This window comes from Rissa tridactyla, chromosome 7, assembly GCF_028500815.1.
Source record: "Rissa tridactyla isolate bRisTri1 chromosome 7, bRisTri1.patW.cur.20221130, whole genome shotgun sequence".
Classification (NCBI taxonomy): domain Eukaryota; kingdom Metazoa; phylum Chordata; class Aves; order Charadriiformes; family Laridae; genus Rissa; species Rissa tridactyla.
The window spans coordinates 37,186,472-37,197,133 of NC_071472.1; positions in this window are offsets into that span (position 1 = coordinate 37,186,472).

The following is a 10,662-nucleotide window of genomic DNA, read 5'->3' on the forward strand; positions in this document are numbered from 1 at the left end:
GGGACAGTATGACATGACGGAGTTCTGAGCCACAGGTACTGAGTAAAGCCAGAGTTCTGTCCTGGGGGGAAAAAGCAAAGTGTTTAGGAAAAGATAGTCCCTTTAATTTAATCCACATTAATTATGTGAACAGGAAAAGTTATCTCTCTAGTCCAAGTTAACACTAAATCTAGTTGAGCCTAGTTAAAACCCAGGAACTTGGCCTGTTTAACTTTCTCCTTGATGAAGAAGAAAGGCAAATACCATGTGCATCTTAATGCATATGTTTTTATTACGCTGTTGTAATGCACATTTAATTTTATTATTTTAAGAAGTCTGTCATAAGCTTTGAAGGTGATAAACTGTATAGAACGCAAGACTACCCCCAAACTAGGAGGGTATATATCGGGTCTCCTATAGTGACACAATCCAATTCACTGTAATGTTCCATATTTAAAATAGCACTACTAATGCCTTTAGACGGCATTACTTAGAACAATTACACAGTGCACCTACAGATGAAAAAACCCTGTATATCATAACTACCCAATGGTCTTTCGCTACTGAAATCACATTAATTGTAGCTGCATTAGTGGGTTCTAATGCTTAAGTGTGGGAAGGAAAATACAAATTAATTGCGTTGCTGGAAGCAGAGAAAGCCAGTGCTGAAAGCAGTGACTGTGCTGTGGGGGAACAGTGTTCTGCACTGGTACTGATGGCATATGGTTTATTTTATTCGTCTTTGCTTCTACCCTATGCTGTATGCTCCTTTTCTACTCCTTTCTCTTTTTTTTTTTTCATATTATATTTAAGCTTTGTACTGACATATTTTTCGTCCATTTGGGTGTGTTTATACTATGATATTATGAATAAAGAAATTTGATCCGTAAAACCTTGTCTCATATTTAGTGAATGTAAAGTTATGTATACAACTTGTGGTCAGATCTCAATTCATGAAACAGCTGATAGTACTTTCACAGCGTTTAGTTTAAGAAAAGTGTAAAAGATTTTTGTATTCAAAGTTAAAATGGTTGCCATAAATTTAGTAGGAGTCTTGTGTGTGGTTTGTTTTTTGTTTTAAAAAAAAGTTTTGTTGTTTTTTTAAATGCGTGTAAGCTTTGAGTTCAGTGTCAGAACCTGTATTTTTAAGTGGGGAAAATGTGGCTTGAAGAACCAAACCAACCGTAGCAGTTTTGGGAATTTGAGGTAGTAGGAGATGCTGAAAGTATCTGGTTTGTGGTATTCAAGTGAGTAAGGAGCAAAACTAATCTAACCTGTTGTTTGGTTTCATTTGTTTCAGGTGGGGGCTTTGTATGGTTTTCTGATTTATTTGTTTAAATTTACATTTCCAGTATATAAAATTTATGTTTGAAGAAATTTGCCTTTGTCTCTCTGGAAGTGTTTTGATTCAGTAAGAATTCTACTGTGTTCAAACGGATGGTTATTTAGGAGGAATTAATTTGTGACTCTTTCTGAAGTGGTTGTAAGTACTGCAAGGTAACATTTTTACAATTGTTTTTTATGTATTGCAATGAATCAAACAAATAGTCCATGTGTGGGCCAAACATTTGTTCACATTTAGAATTCACTGTGTGACTGTGTGAATAATTCTAGGTAAACTAGTTGGAGAGAGTGCGTTTGTGGTTCTGATACATTTATTTTTCATGTTGCAGGTTAAAACAGAATTACTTATGAATACGTTACCAGTTTAGAAGCAAATCCTTCCAGGCAAAGAGGCAAGTTTTTTTCTAAACAAATGCTAGTAGTTAGGTATATGTACTATATCTAGATTGTAAATTTCTTAACTGTTCAAAATTTGTAAAAGCCCATATAAATAATACTGTGTAAGAGTGATCAGGAAAAAATACAGCTCTGACTTCAAGGGAGCAGAATGTCAATCCCTTATGGCAGGTTGTGGTACAGTACTGTACCATTATACTTCATGAAGTCAGTAATACAATTTAGGACAAAAACTGTTTTGATGCTAATTATATTTTACATTCAACTTCCTTTTCAGCAGATTTATTTCTTTCTTAGACCTTATCTCATCTAAACTTTGCACCTTATTAGAATATCCAGCTATGTATCATTGTCTGTTCTGATGACTGCTCACAGAGTTGTAATCGGCTCCCTCGCTGTCCCTGGCGCACTGCTCTAACATTGAGATCCCTGTTGGCTGAAATTTCAGCATGAGGGCAATGTATCTGGTACTTTTCGAAATTTGATGTGTTTGTAAACTCCAGTGCTAGTCTTGAATGTCTTTTTGTCATCATAAATCAAAATAATAGAAAAAATTGCTGATAGTGACAGGTCTTCCATTTTGTGGTGTGTTTTTTTTTTCCAACTGTCTTGTGGCTTACAAAGAATAGAAGAGGAAAATTTATGCCTTGCAGTCTTCTGTAATGAAATAAGATAAGAAAGGCTGCTTGTTTTTATAACTCCATCATTTAGGAGGTGGTGTGACTGACTCAAATAATTGATTACTGTTTTGCACGTGTAAATTTGCATAAAGCAGAGGCAGTGAATTCATATGTTAATTTCCAGTTTGGGGAATATATTTATTTGAAGGGAAATTACACTGTTTTCCTTTCTGTGGTACACAAAAACTAGCATTTATTTACTGAAAGAAAAGTTAACATGACAGCGATTACAACTGATTATGTGACAGGGACACGTGCTGTTATGGGAAGCTGCTATAGGGGAGCACATCCGTAGTTTTCTTTTTCAATTGGCTTTCCTACAGAGGAAGATGGGATTATAACGACATCATGTCCCCGTTATAATAACGATTCATAGCTGCCGTGAACACTAGAGGGCGCTAGAAGAATGACTGCAATATCAAGAACGTAGTATTTAAAGCCCAGCATACCAGAAAAGTGGAGCTTGCTTGAGCTGTGATGTCCCTTGGAGATCTCTGTTCCAACCCAGTCTTGCCATAAACAGCATGCTTATGTTCTACTACTACATCTGCTACAGTCAAAGGGAAGGTGGTGACCTGTAGTGACTCTGTTTCTTTAGCAGTGTTCAACAGATTATAGCATTTTGTATGAGACCATGAAAATGTTGATGTGTCATCAAAAGCAAAAAACATAAAAAGAATTAAGCTGTAAATGCTTATCTTAATAACTGTTGCCATATGTAGTAGTGATCCTGTCCAGAAGACATTTGTACATGGAGGAGTTAGCGCTCCACAGTACAATTAAGGTGAGTGTGCCCAGGCCTGTGCTGTGCAGCGCTGTGCTGCCTGCACGGCTTGGCCTTCGGGCCTGTCCTGTGTTGCACGAGTCCCTTGTCCGTGGGACAGGGTGAACTCAGCCAGCTCAATCGAACAGAGGAGCCTGTGGGCAGCTCCCACCCAGTACCGGTGGTTATGCTGCCTGCGTGGCCTTGCCTTTAGGAATGCAGCAAGACGTTCTCCCTTCTGTTTGACAGCGGAAATGATGAATAAAGTCATTTTCTCATAAGAAAATCCTATGGTAGGATCTTTGTGACCATCTCCCACCGTCTAAGGGAATTTAACATTATGTATACCATTCTCTTCTTATAGTGTTAGCCCTTAAAAATAGCATTTTAAATGATACCTTGCAAAGTCTGAGAACCTTTCTTACTGAGATCATAATGGATCAGCACGTCCTGGTGCAAAACATCATAATAAAAGTATTTTAGCCAGTATTTTTTATTTAAAACGTGTAAATTATTTGAACTAATCATTTTTTCAAAGAAGTTTTGTTTTGACACGTCTCTAAACTGAGGGACTAAGTTAGCATATGGCAAGAATAACTAGAGGCAGGCTTTATAAATGGAAATTTGAATTTTGGTAGCAACTCTGAAGTTGGCCTTTAAAATAATTTCATCTCTTTGTATGTTTTGGTATCTGGTAAATTGTGAAACAGCAATTACTATACTTTCAGTTTAATTTTAAATAGTTAATTTTGAATGTACTGTTCTCTTTTGGAGATTATAAGTATTTAGTACTACAGAGTTCTCAATTATTACATCATCCCATAAGAGTTTGATTTTATAAGTTCTTTAGTATCTTGGAAATATTGGTCAGTACATACTCAAATTTTTGAAGTATAGTTAATTTTTCAATAGAGCTGGTTGGAATTTTTGTTACCAGCATTTTATGATAAGGAGATACCAGTTACTGGGAGGGAGGTAGTGACACGGTGAGAAGCCTTGCAAGTAAGCAAAATGGAGAAATCATGTTAGAATCTGCCAACATGGATTTCACTGAAATTTCTTCACATTTCCTGAATTTCTGGATTTTTTATTTTTTCTTTTTAATGGGAAAAAGCGGAATAGGCTTTTTTTCTGGCCATTTCTAGTAGTTAATAATCTCTTCCTTTTATGGAAATCGAAAAACTGTATGTAAAAGGCCAGCAGAAGCTCACCTCATGGTGGTGCAGATGTGCTTGATCTGAGACCTTTTCATCATTCCCTTTGGAAAGGACATTCTGTGGAGATGCAGTACCAACTGAACTCCATACAAGTACAGCTATGCTTTTGTGTGTAGGTTGTGAATAGTCTTCTATGGGGCGTGTACGGTCATATGTATTTATTGCCCCATAAGTCAGTTTTTAAAAGCTGTGCATCATATGCATTTTAGGCATCTGTATATGCCTTAATCTAGTGCAATCATAGAAGAGCCAGGGCTTCAACTGGGTGAGCAAATGCCTGGTAGAAAAGCGCCAGGAGAATCTTCTAGATTGATTCAGGAGCCAGAGTGTTAATCCACATGCATTTTCCATCTCGTTTTCACTTATTGAAAAATAGATATTTTGTATTGTACACTCCTGTGATGGCAGTGCCAGTCAAATCCCGTTGTTATTAACTGCTTATTACTACCAACCAGATGTAGCATTGCAATGTTGGTTTTATGTTCTGTTGCCTCTCTGCTATTCTGGTAATGAAAAGAAGCTCTGGAATAAATGAAAATAAGTTCTTCCTAATCAGCGATGACACTAAATGACTTCAAGTTACTTTATTGATAAGGCATTGGCTGCTGCTGGACATTTTTTCCTTTCCACAAAAATGAAAACAGGGCAACTCCAGCTTCCTGAACAGATGTTGAGTAGTCCAAAGATGCCCCGGTAAGCAAAACAGAGCCTGCATCTTTAACTTCTTTCTGAACTGAAACTGTTCTATGCAGGGAATCTGCTATAGACAGACAGACATACTTTAAGAAAATAATACTTTTTGTGAATATCTTGTTTCAAGGTTTTGTTCTCTTGAAATAGTGTCTGTTAGTAAGCAAGGATGCAGTTTGAGAGATGTGGGGGTCAAATGAGCCTCATGAGCTTATTTACCTCAAGCAGTTGCTGAATCTCGAGTGTTTCCTGTTCCATAATGTCTTTGAAGATTTTTTTTTTTTCTCTTGCCACTAGCAACGGGGGCCAGGCTTTGTCTGGATAGGGAAAGTGAGTACTGCAATATTTACAAAAAGATTCTGGATTAAAAAGAGACTCTCGGTCTTTTAGCAACTAAGTGCTTGTAGTCTAACAAATGTTCATGGCCTTTCCTCTGATACAAACCAGCTGTAACTATGCATTAATGTGTGTAAACAGTGTTCTCCTGCTCTTAGTGTTTCCAACCACAAAGCAACAGATTGTAAGCTTTACTGTTCTCTTTTCATCTGACTTGTGTTACTTCCCTACTACTGATAATCACTCAGTTTGTTAAATCCCATCCTGTTCCTGTTGAAACCAGCAAGAACAGGGCCCAGCAGTGGATTACACGCCCTGTGACTGGGAGGAAGCAGGCCAAAGAGGCTGGGGTCTTGGTGCAGCTTTTAGTGTCTTTGTGAAAAGTCTTGTTGTAAAAACTTGGAACTCATGGAGAAAAATGGTACTTTTTTTTGCATTAGTTCATTAGGATTAACTTTCCTCACTACTTTTTGAAAAGCAATTCAGAAAGCAAGCATAGTATCTATATTTTCATTAGTTCCTTTAAAAAATATTCCTAAGGAGAGGTGTTTATCTTTAATGGGAGAGAACTCTGAGAGGAGCCTCAAAGTTTCGTAGATAAGATCAGTGGGAGGGATGCTTCAGAACTGGGGTGTGTCCTGTCCCAAGTAATATAATATAATGGGGTCAGGTCATGGCCCACTTCCCCTCTTCTGATATTGCAACTATAGGGTTACCTGTTTTTTCCTCTCCCGTACCTGTTTCTCATGAGAAATGTATTCTCTGCTTTCTTCCTGCATTTTGCACAGATGTTTCTTTCATGGCTTGGCATTCGTGTGACACACACGGGCTGATACTTGCTGGAGGGTATGTACCCTTTCCTATTTACAGGTCTCGTCTGAGATAAACAGTGTCAACGGAACTTTAGTTTATAAGTATATTCAAGTTGAGGTAAAATTTATTTCCAAGAGTCAAGTCCAGATGCCTGTTGGTAAGGTTTGGGTTTTTCTCTTGCAGCAGCTGTGGAGTGGATTTTTTGAACAGTTGTATTGAGTTTCATAGCAGGGAAAACTGTTCTGTTGCCAAGTGGTCGTTACCGTGATCTCTACTGAGAGAAGGATGTTGGAGGGGAGAGTGAGTCCAAATTTACTGTTTATTTCAGTGTGTGGTGTCTTTCAATGCACAATGGTTTTATTATTCTGAGTAAATGCTGCTGCCTTAAGTAGCAGGAGAAAAGCAGCATAAACACCTCCAACCATGATGTATTCTGAACTGGGGCTTGTTAGCTGTTAGAAACAGCAGTCAGTTATCATGGAATAGCTTTGTATTTTAAAGTCTATTGGACTGACAAGCATAAGTTAACAGGAGAATATCTCTTAGCTTAAATGCAAGTACCAGGTTACGTGAATGTGTGAAGTGTGATTTAGGATGGCAGCCTCCGAATTCACTCCTACCTAACCCAGAAACAGTTGCTTTGTTGTACTGCTGCATGCCTGCTTTTTTCACAGTCTTAATTCATAGTCACTAATTCTAACGAAAGGATCTTATAAAATGGTATGCACATATTAATCCATTACATACTTTACATACCCTTTCCCAAAGTTTACTAGAACTTGGTAGCTGGTGGAGCAAAGATTGTGTTTGAGTTTAGGTTCATGTTACCTTTAGCAATTGTTGCTATCATTCATGTTGTTAATGTTTTGTAGCTTTTATTGGCACATTTTTTTTTGGAGACCGTGTGTTGTTGGCACAGTGTGCTCCTGATCCACACAGTGTACTTGCAGGGTACTGACAGAGTAAAAAATTCATAGTAATGAACTGCAGCTGATTTCATGACTTGGAAGGTATTGTTCCAGTGAACCTAATAAGCATAGCGCCATATTTTTGCAGGCAGAAGTAGAAACATCTTTGCTGTCTTCAAATTACGGTAGGTCTAATTGGAGGATCCCAGCATGAGTACTTGCCTGAATTTCTGGGCTTATTTCAGGACAGCCTTGAAATGAGTTCATGCAGAAAGGATCTGGGGTTGCTAGAAACCATGCTTCTGATCCATCTGGACCGGAACACTGTAAAAGAAACCTGCTTTTATGATACACAGAACTGGTGAAATTCACCAGGTATTTGGTACAATTTATAATTAAGTTAAATGGAGGTGTGTGAAAACACACTGTTGAACAAAAGTATTTATTTGGGGTATTTTGGTGTTCATGAACACTAAGTCAGCCTCCTGTTCCAAATTATATTTAATATGTTGGACTAAAATGTCTTTTTTTTAATGAATAATCACCTCAGGTTGTACTGTTATAGGACATTTGTGTCGGTTTATGCCAGTTAAAATTCTCTGGACATTGTGATAAAATTAATGTTAATCTGTTTTACTTGTTTTTTGCATACATGTTATTCCTGTGAGAGAGAATCTTCCTGAAACACCTGTTCCTCTAGATCGTTTCCATCCAAAATTTTTAATTGGAATTATTTGGTTATTTGTGCTGGTTCCATTTCTTTTTTTTTCTTTCTTTCATTTTGATGGATTTTTCTGTCTTGATTATGTATTTTTATTCGTGGCTTGCTCTAGATGAATTAGTACAACCTCAAGGTATTGTGGTTTTCCATGGCAGACTTCAGTTTGACCTTACTGCTTCAACTTTTATTCCATCCTCTTTGAAGGTAATTCATATAAATTCTTGCGATACGTTCTGTGTAGTTTCACTTGAAGAGCCATAGTAGGCTTTGCGTTGTCTTCGGTGCTGTTCTACTTGTAAACTGCAGTAAAACTGTTAGATGTTTTTCTTCTGAAGCCCGTTGTCTTTACTGTGCTACTACTACACCTTTCCTGCTTAGAATACTAAACTTTTAATTTCCAAATTATTTTCTTCCAAATTTCAAATATTTTATAGTTTCTTGATCAATATCAGAGGTGAAAAAAAGTGACACTCCCCAGCAATTTCCTCTCTCTCTGAAGAAAAATGTCACCAGCACGTTCCAGGCTGGTGGATGGTGGGTCTTGCTGTTTTGCTGCCTTAATAGCTATCTAGGTAGCTAAAGTTATAGAACCATAGAATCCTTTAGGTTGGAAAAGACCTTTAAGATCATCAAGTCCAACCATTAGCCTACCACTGCCAAGTCCACCACTAAACCATGTCTCTAAGCACCACATTTACACATCTTTTAAATACCTCCAGGGATGGTGACTCCACCACTTCACTGGGGAGCATGTTCCAATGCTTAATAACCCTTTCAGTGTAAACATTTTTCCTAATATCCAGTCTAAACCTCCCCTGGTGCAACTTGAGGCCATTTCCTCTTGTCCTATTGCTTGTTACTTGGGAGAAGAGACCAACACCCACCTCTCTACAACCTCCTTTCAGGTAGTTGTAGAGAGTGGTAAGGTCTCCCCTCAGCCTCCTTTTCTCCAGGCTAAACAACCCCAGGTCCCTCAACCGCTCCTCATAAGACTTGTTTTCCAGACCCCTCACCAGCTTTGTTTCCCTTCTCTGGACCCGCTCCAGCACCTCAATGTCTTTTTTGTGGTGAGGGGCCCAAAACTGGACACAGTACTTGAAGTGGGGCTCACTAGTGCCGAGTACAGGGGGACGATCACTTCCCTCGTCCTGCTGGACACACTGTTCCTGAAACAGGCCAGGATGCTGGTGGCCTTCTTGGCCACCTGGGCACACTGCTGGCTTGTATTCAGCCAGCTGTCAACCAACACCCCCAGGTCCTTTTCTGCCAGGCAGCTCTCCAGCCACTCTTCAAGCCTGTAACGCTGCATGGGGTTGTTGTGACCCCAGTGCAGGACCCGGCACTTGGCCTTGTTGAACCTCATACCATTGGCATTTGCCCATTGATCCAGACTGTCCAGATCCCTCTGCAGAGCCTTCCTACCCTCAAGCAGGTCAACACTCCCACCCAACTTGGTGTCCTCTGCAAACTGACTGAGGGTGCACTCGATCCCCTCGTCCAGATCATTGATAAAGATATTAAACAGAACCGGCCCCAACTCTGAGCACAGGCCTGTAGTTCCCCGGATCCTACTTCTGGCCCTTCTTGTGGATGGGCATCACATTTGCCAACCTCCAGTCAACTGGGACCTCCCTGGTTAGCCAGAGTAAATAATGTAAGTGGCTTGGTGAGCACTTCCACCAGCTCCCTCAGTACCCTTGGGTGGATCCCATCCGGACCCATAGGCTTGTGTGTGTCTAAGTGCTGTAGCAGGTCCCTCACCATTTCCCCTTGGATCGTAGGGGCTTCATTCTGCTCCCAGTCCCTGTCTTCCAGCTCAGGGGCCTGGGTACCTGGAAAACGACTGGTCGAACTGTTAAAGCCCAAGGCAAAGAAGGCATTAAGTACCTCAGCCTTTTCCTCATCCTTTAATTACAGTAAGATCCTGCCATATGCCTACTTTTTATCAGGTATATTGACACATCATGCAGGTATTACCTATTTCTGAGATCATTAAATGAGTTTATATTTGACATTTGTGGATAAATATTTTGCCTCCGCTCTTCCCTAAGACTTGCAGCTGTCATCATGTAGGAGAACTCATGGTTACTGGCTGTGAAAGGCCAGACAGTGCTCCTGCCAGAGCCATTAAAATCTTCTCTTTGGTCAGACAGCAGACTTGCTGTTGAGCAATTTGAGGCCCTCCCTTCCCCCAGAGACGAGGTATATTGTTACTGCAGTGCTTCCAGTCGCTTCTGCAAGAAGGAGAAAAAGGAATCGGAAATGTTTAGTCTCTTACATGATGGTATAGGAGGAACTAAAGTACTTGGCTGGCAAGACACAGACTTTGATAAGTACTCAGTTTCTGTATAAACTGTATTGTTAGCCACATAATGACTTCTGTGGCATCCGTGCTCTTAAGTAACTATCAGGTCTGAGAAGCAGGACCAAAGGTTAGTTTGCAGTGTTAAATAATCTTGTCCTACAGGATGTGTAGATTTTGAAATACCTAAAATAATCTAGGTTGTCAAAGTAAAATAGCCGAGGTATCCGCAACTGACTTTATTGGCTAAATTTTCTTCTTCTATTGAGCAATTATGTCTGTAGACAAAAAAATCCTGAGAGCTCCACAAAAGAGTGGCTGCCAAATACAACAAAGGTTTCCTGTACAAATCTAGAAAGCCAGGCCTCAGTCAGCCCTATGGCAAATGCTGAAATTTGCTTCCACCTGCATTTTGTTTGAATGCGTATGCTTCAGGCCCACGGAAGTAACCGACTGTTAACTTTGTGGATTACAGGTTTTCAATTTAGATTTTTTAAAAAAGGCTACTAGTGT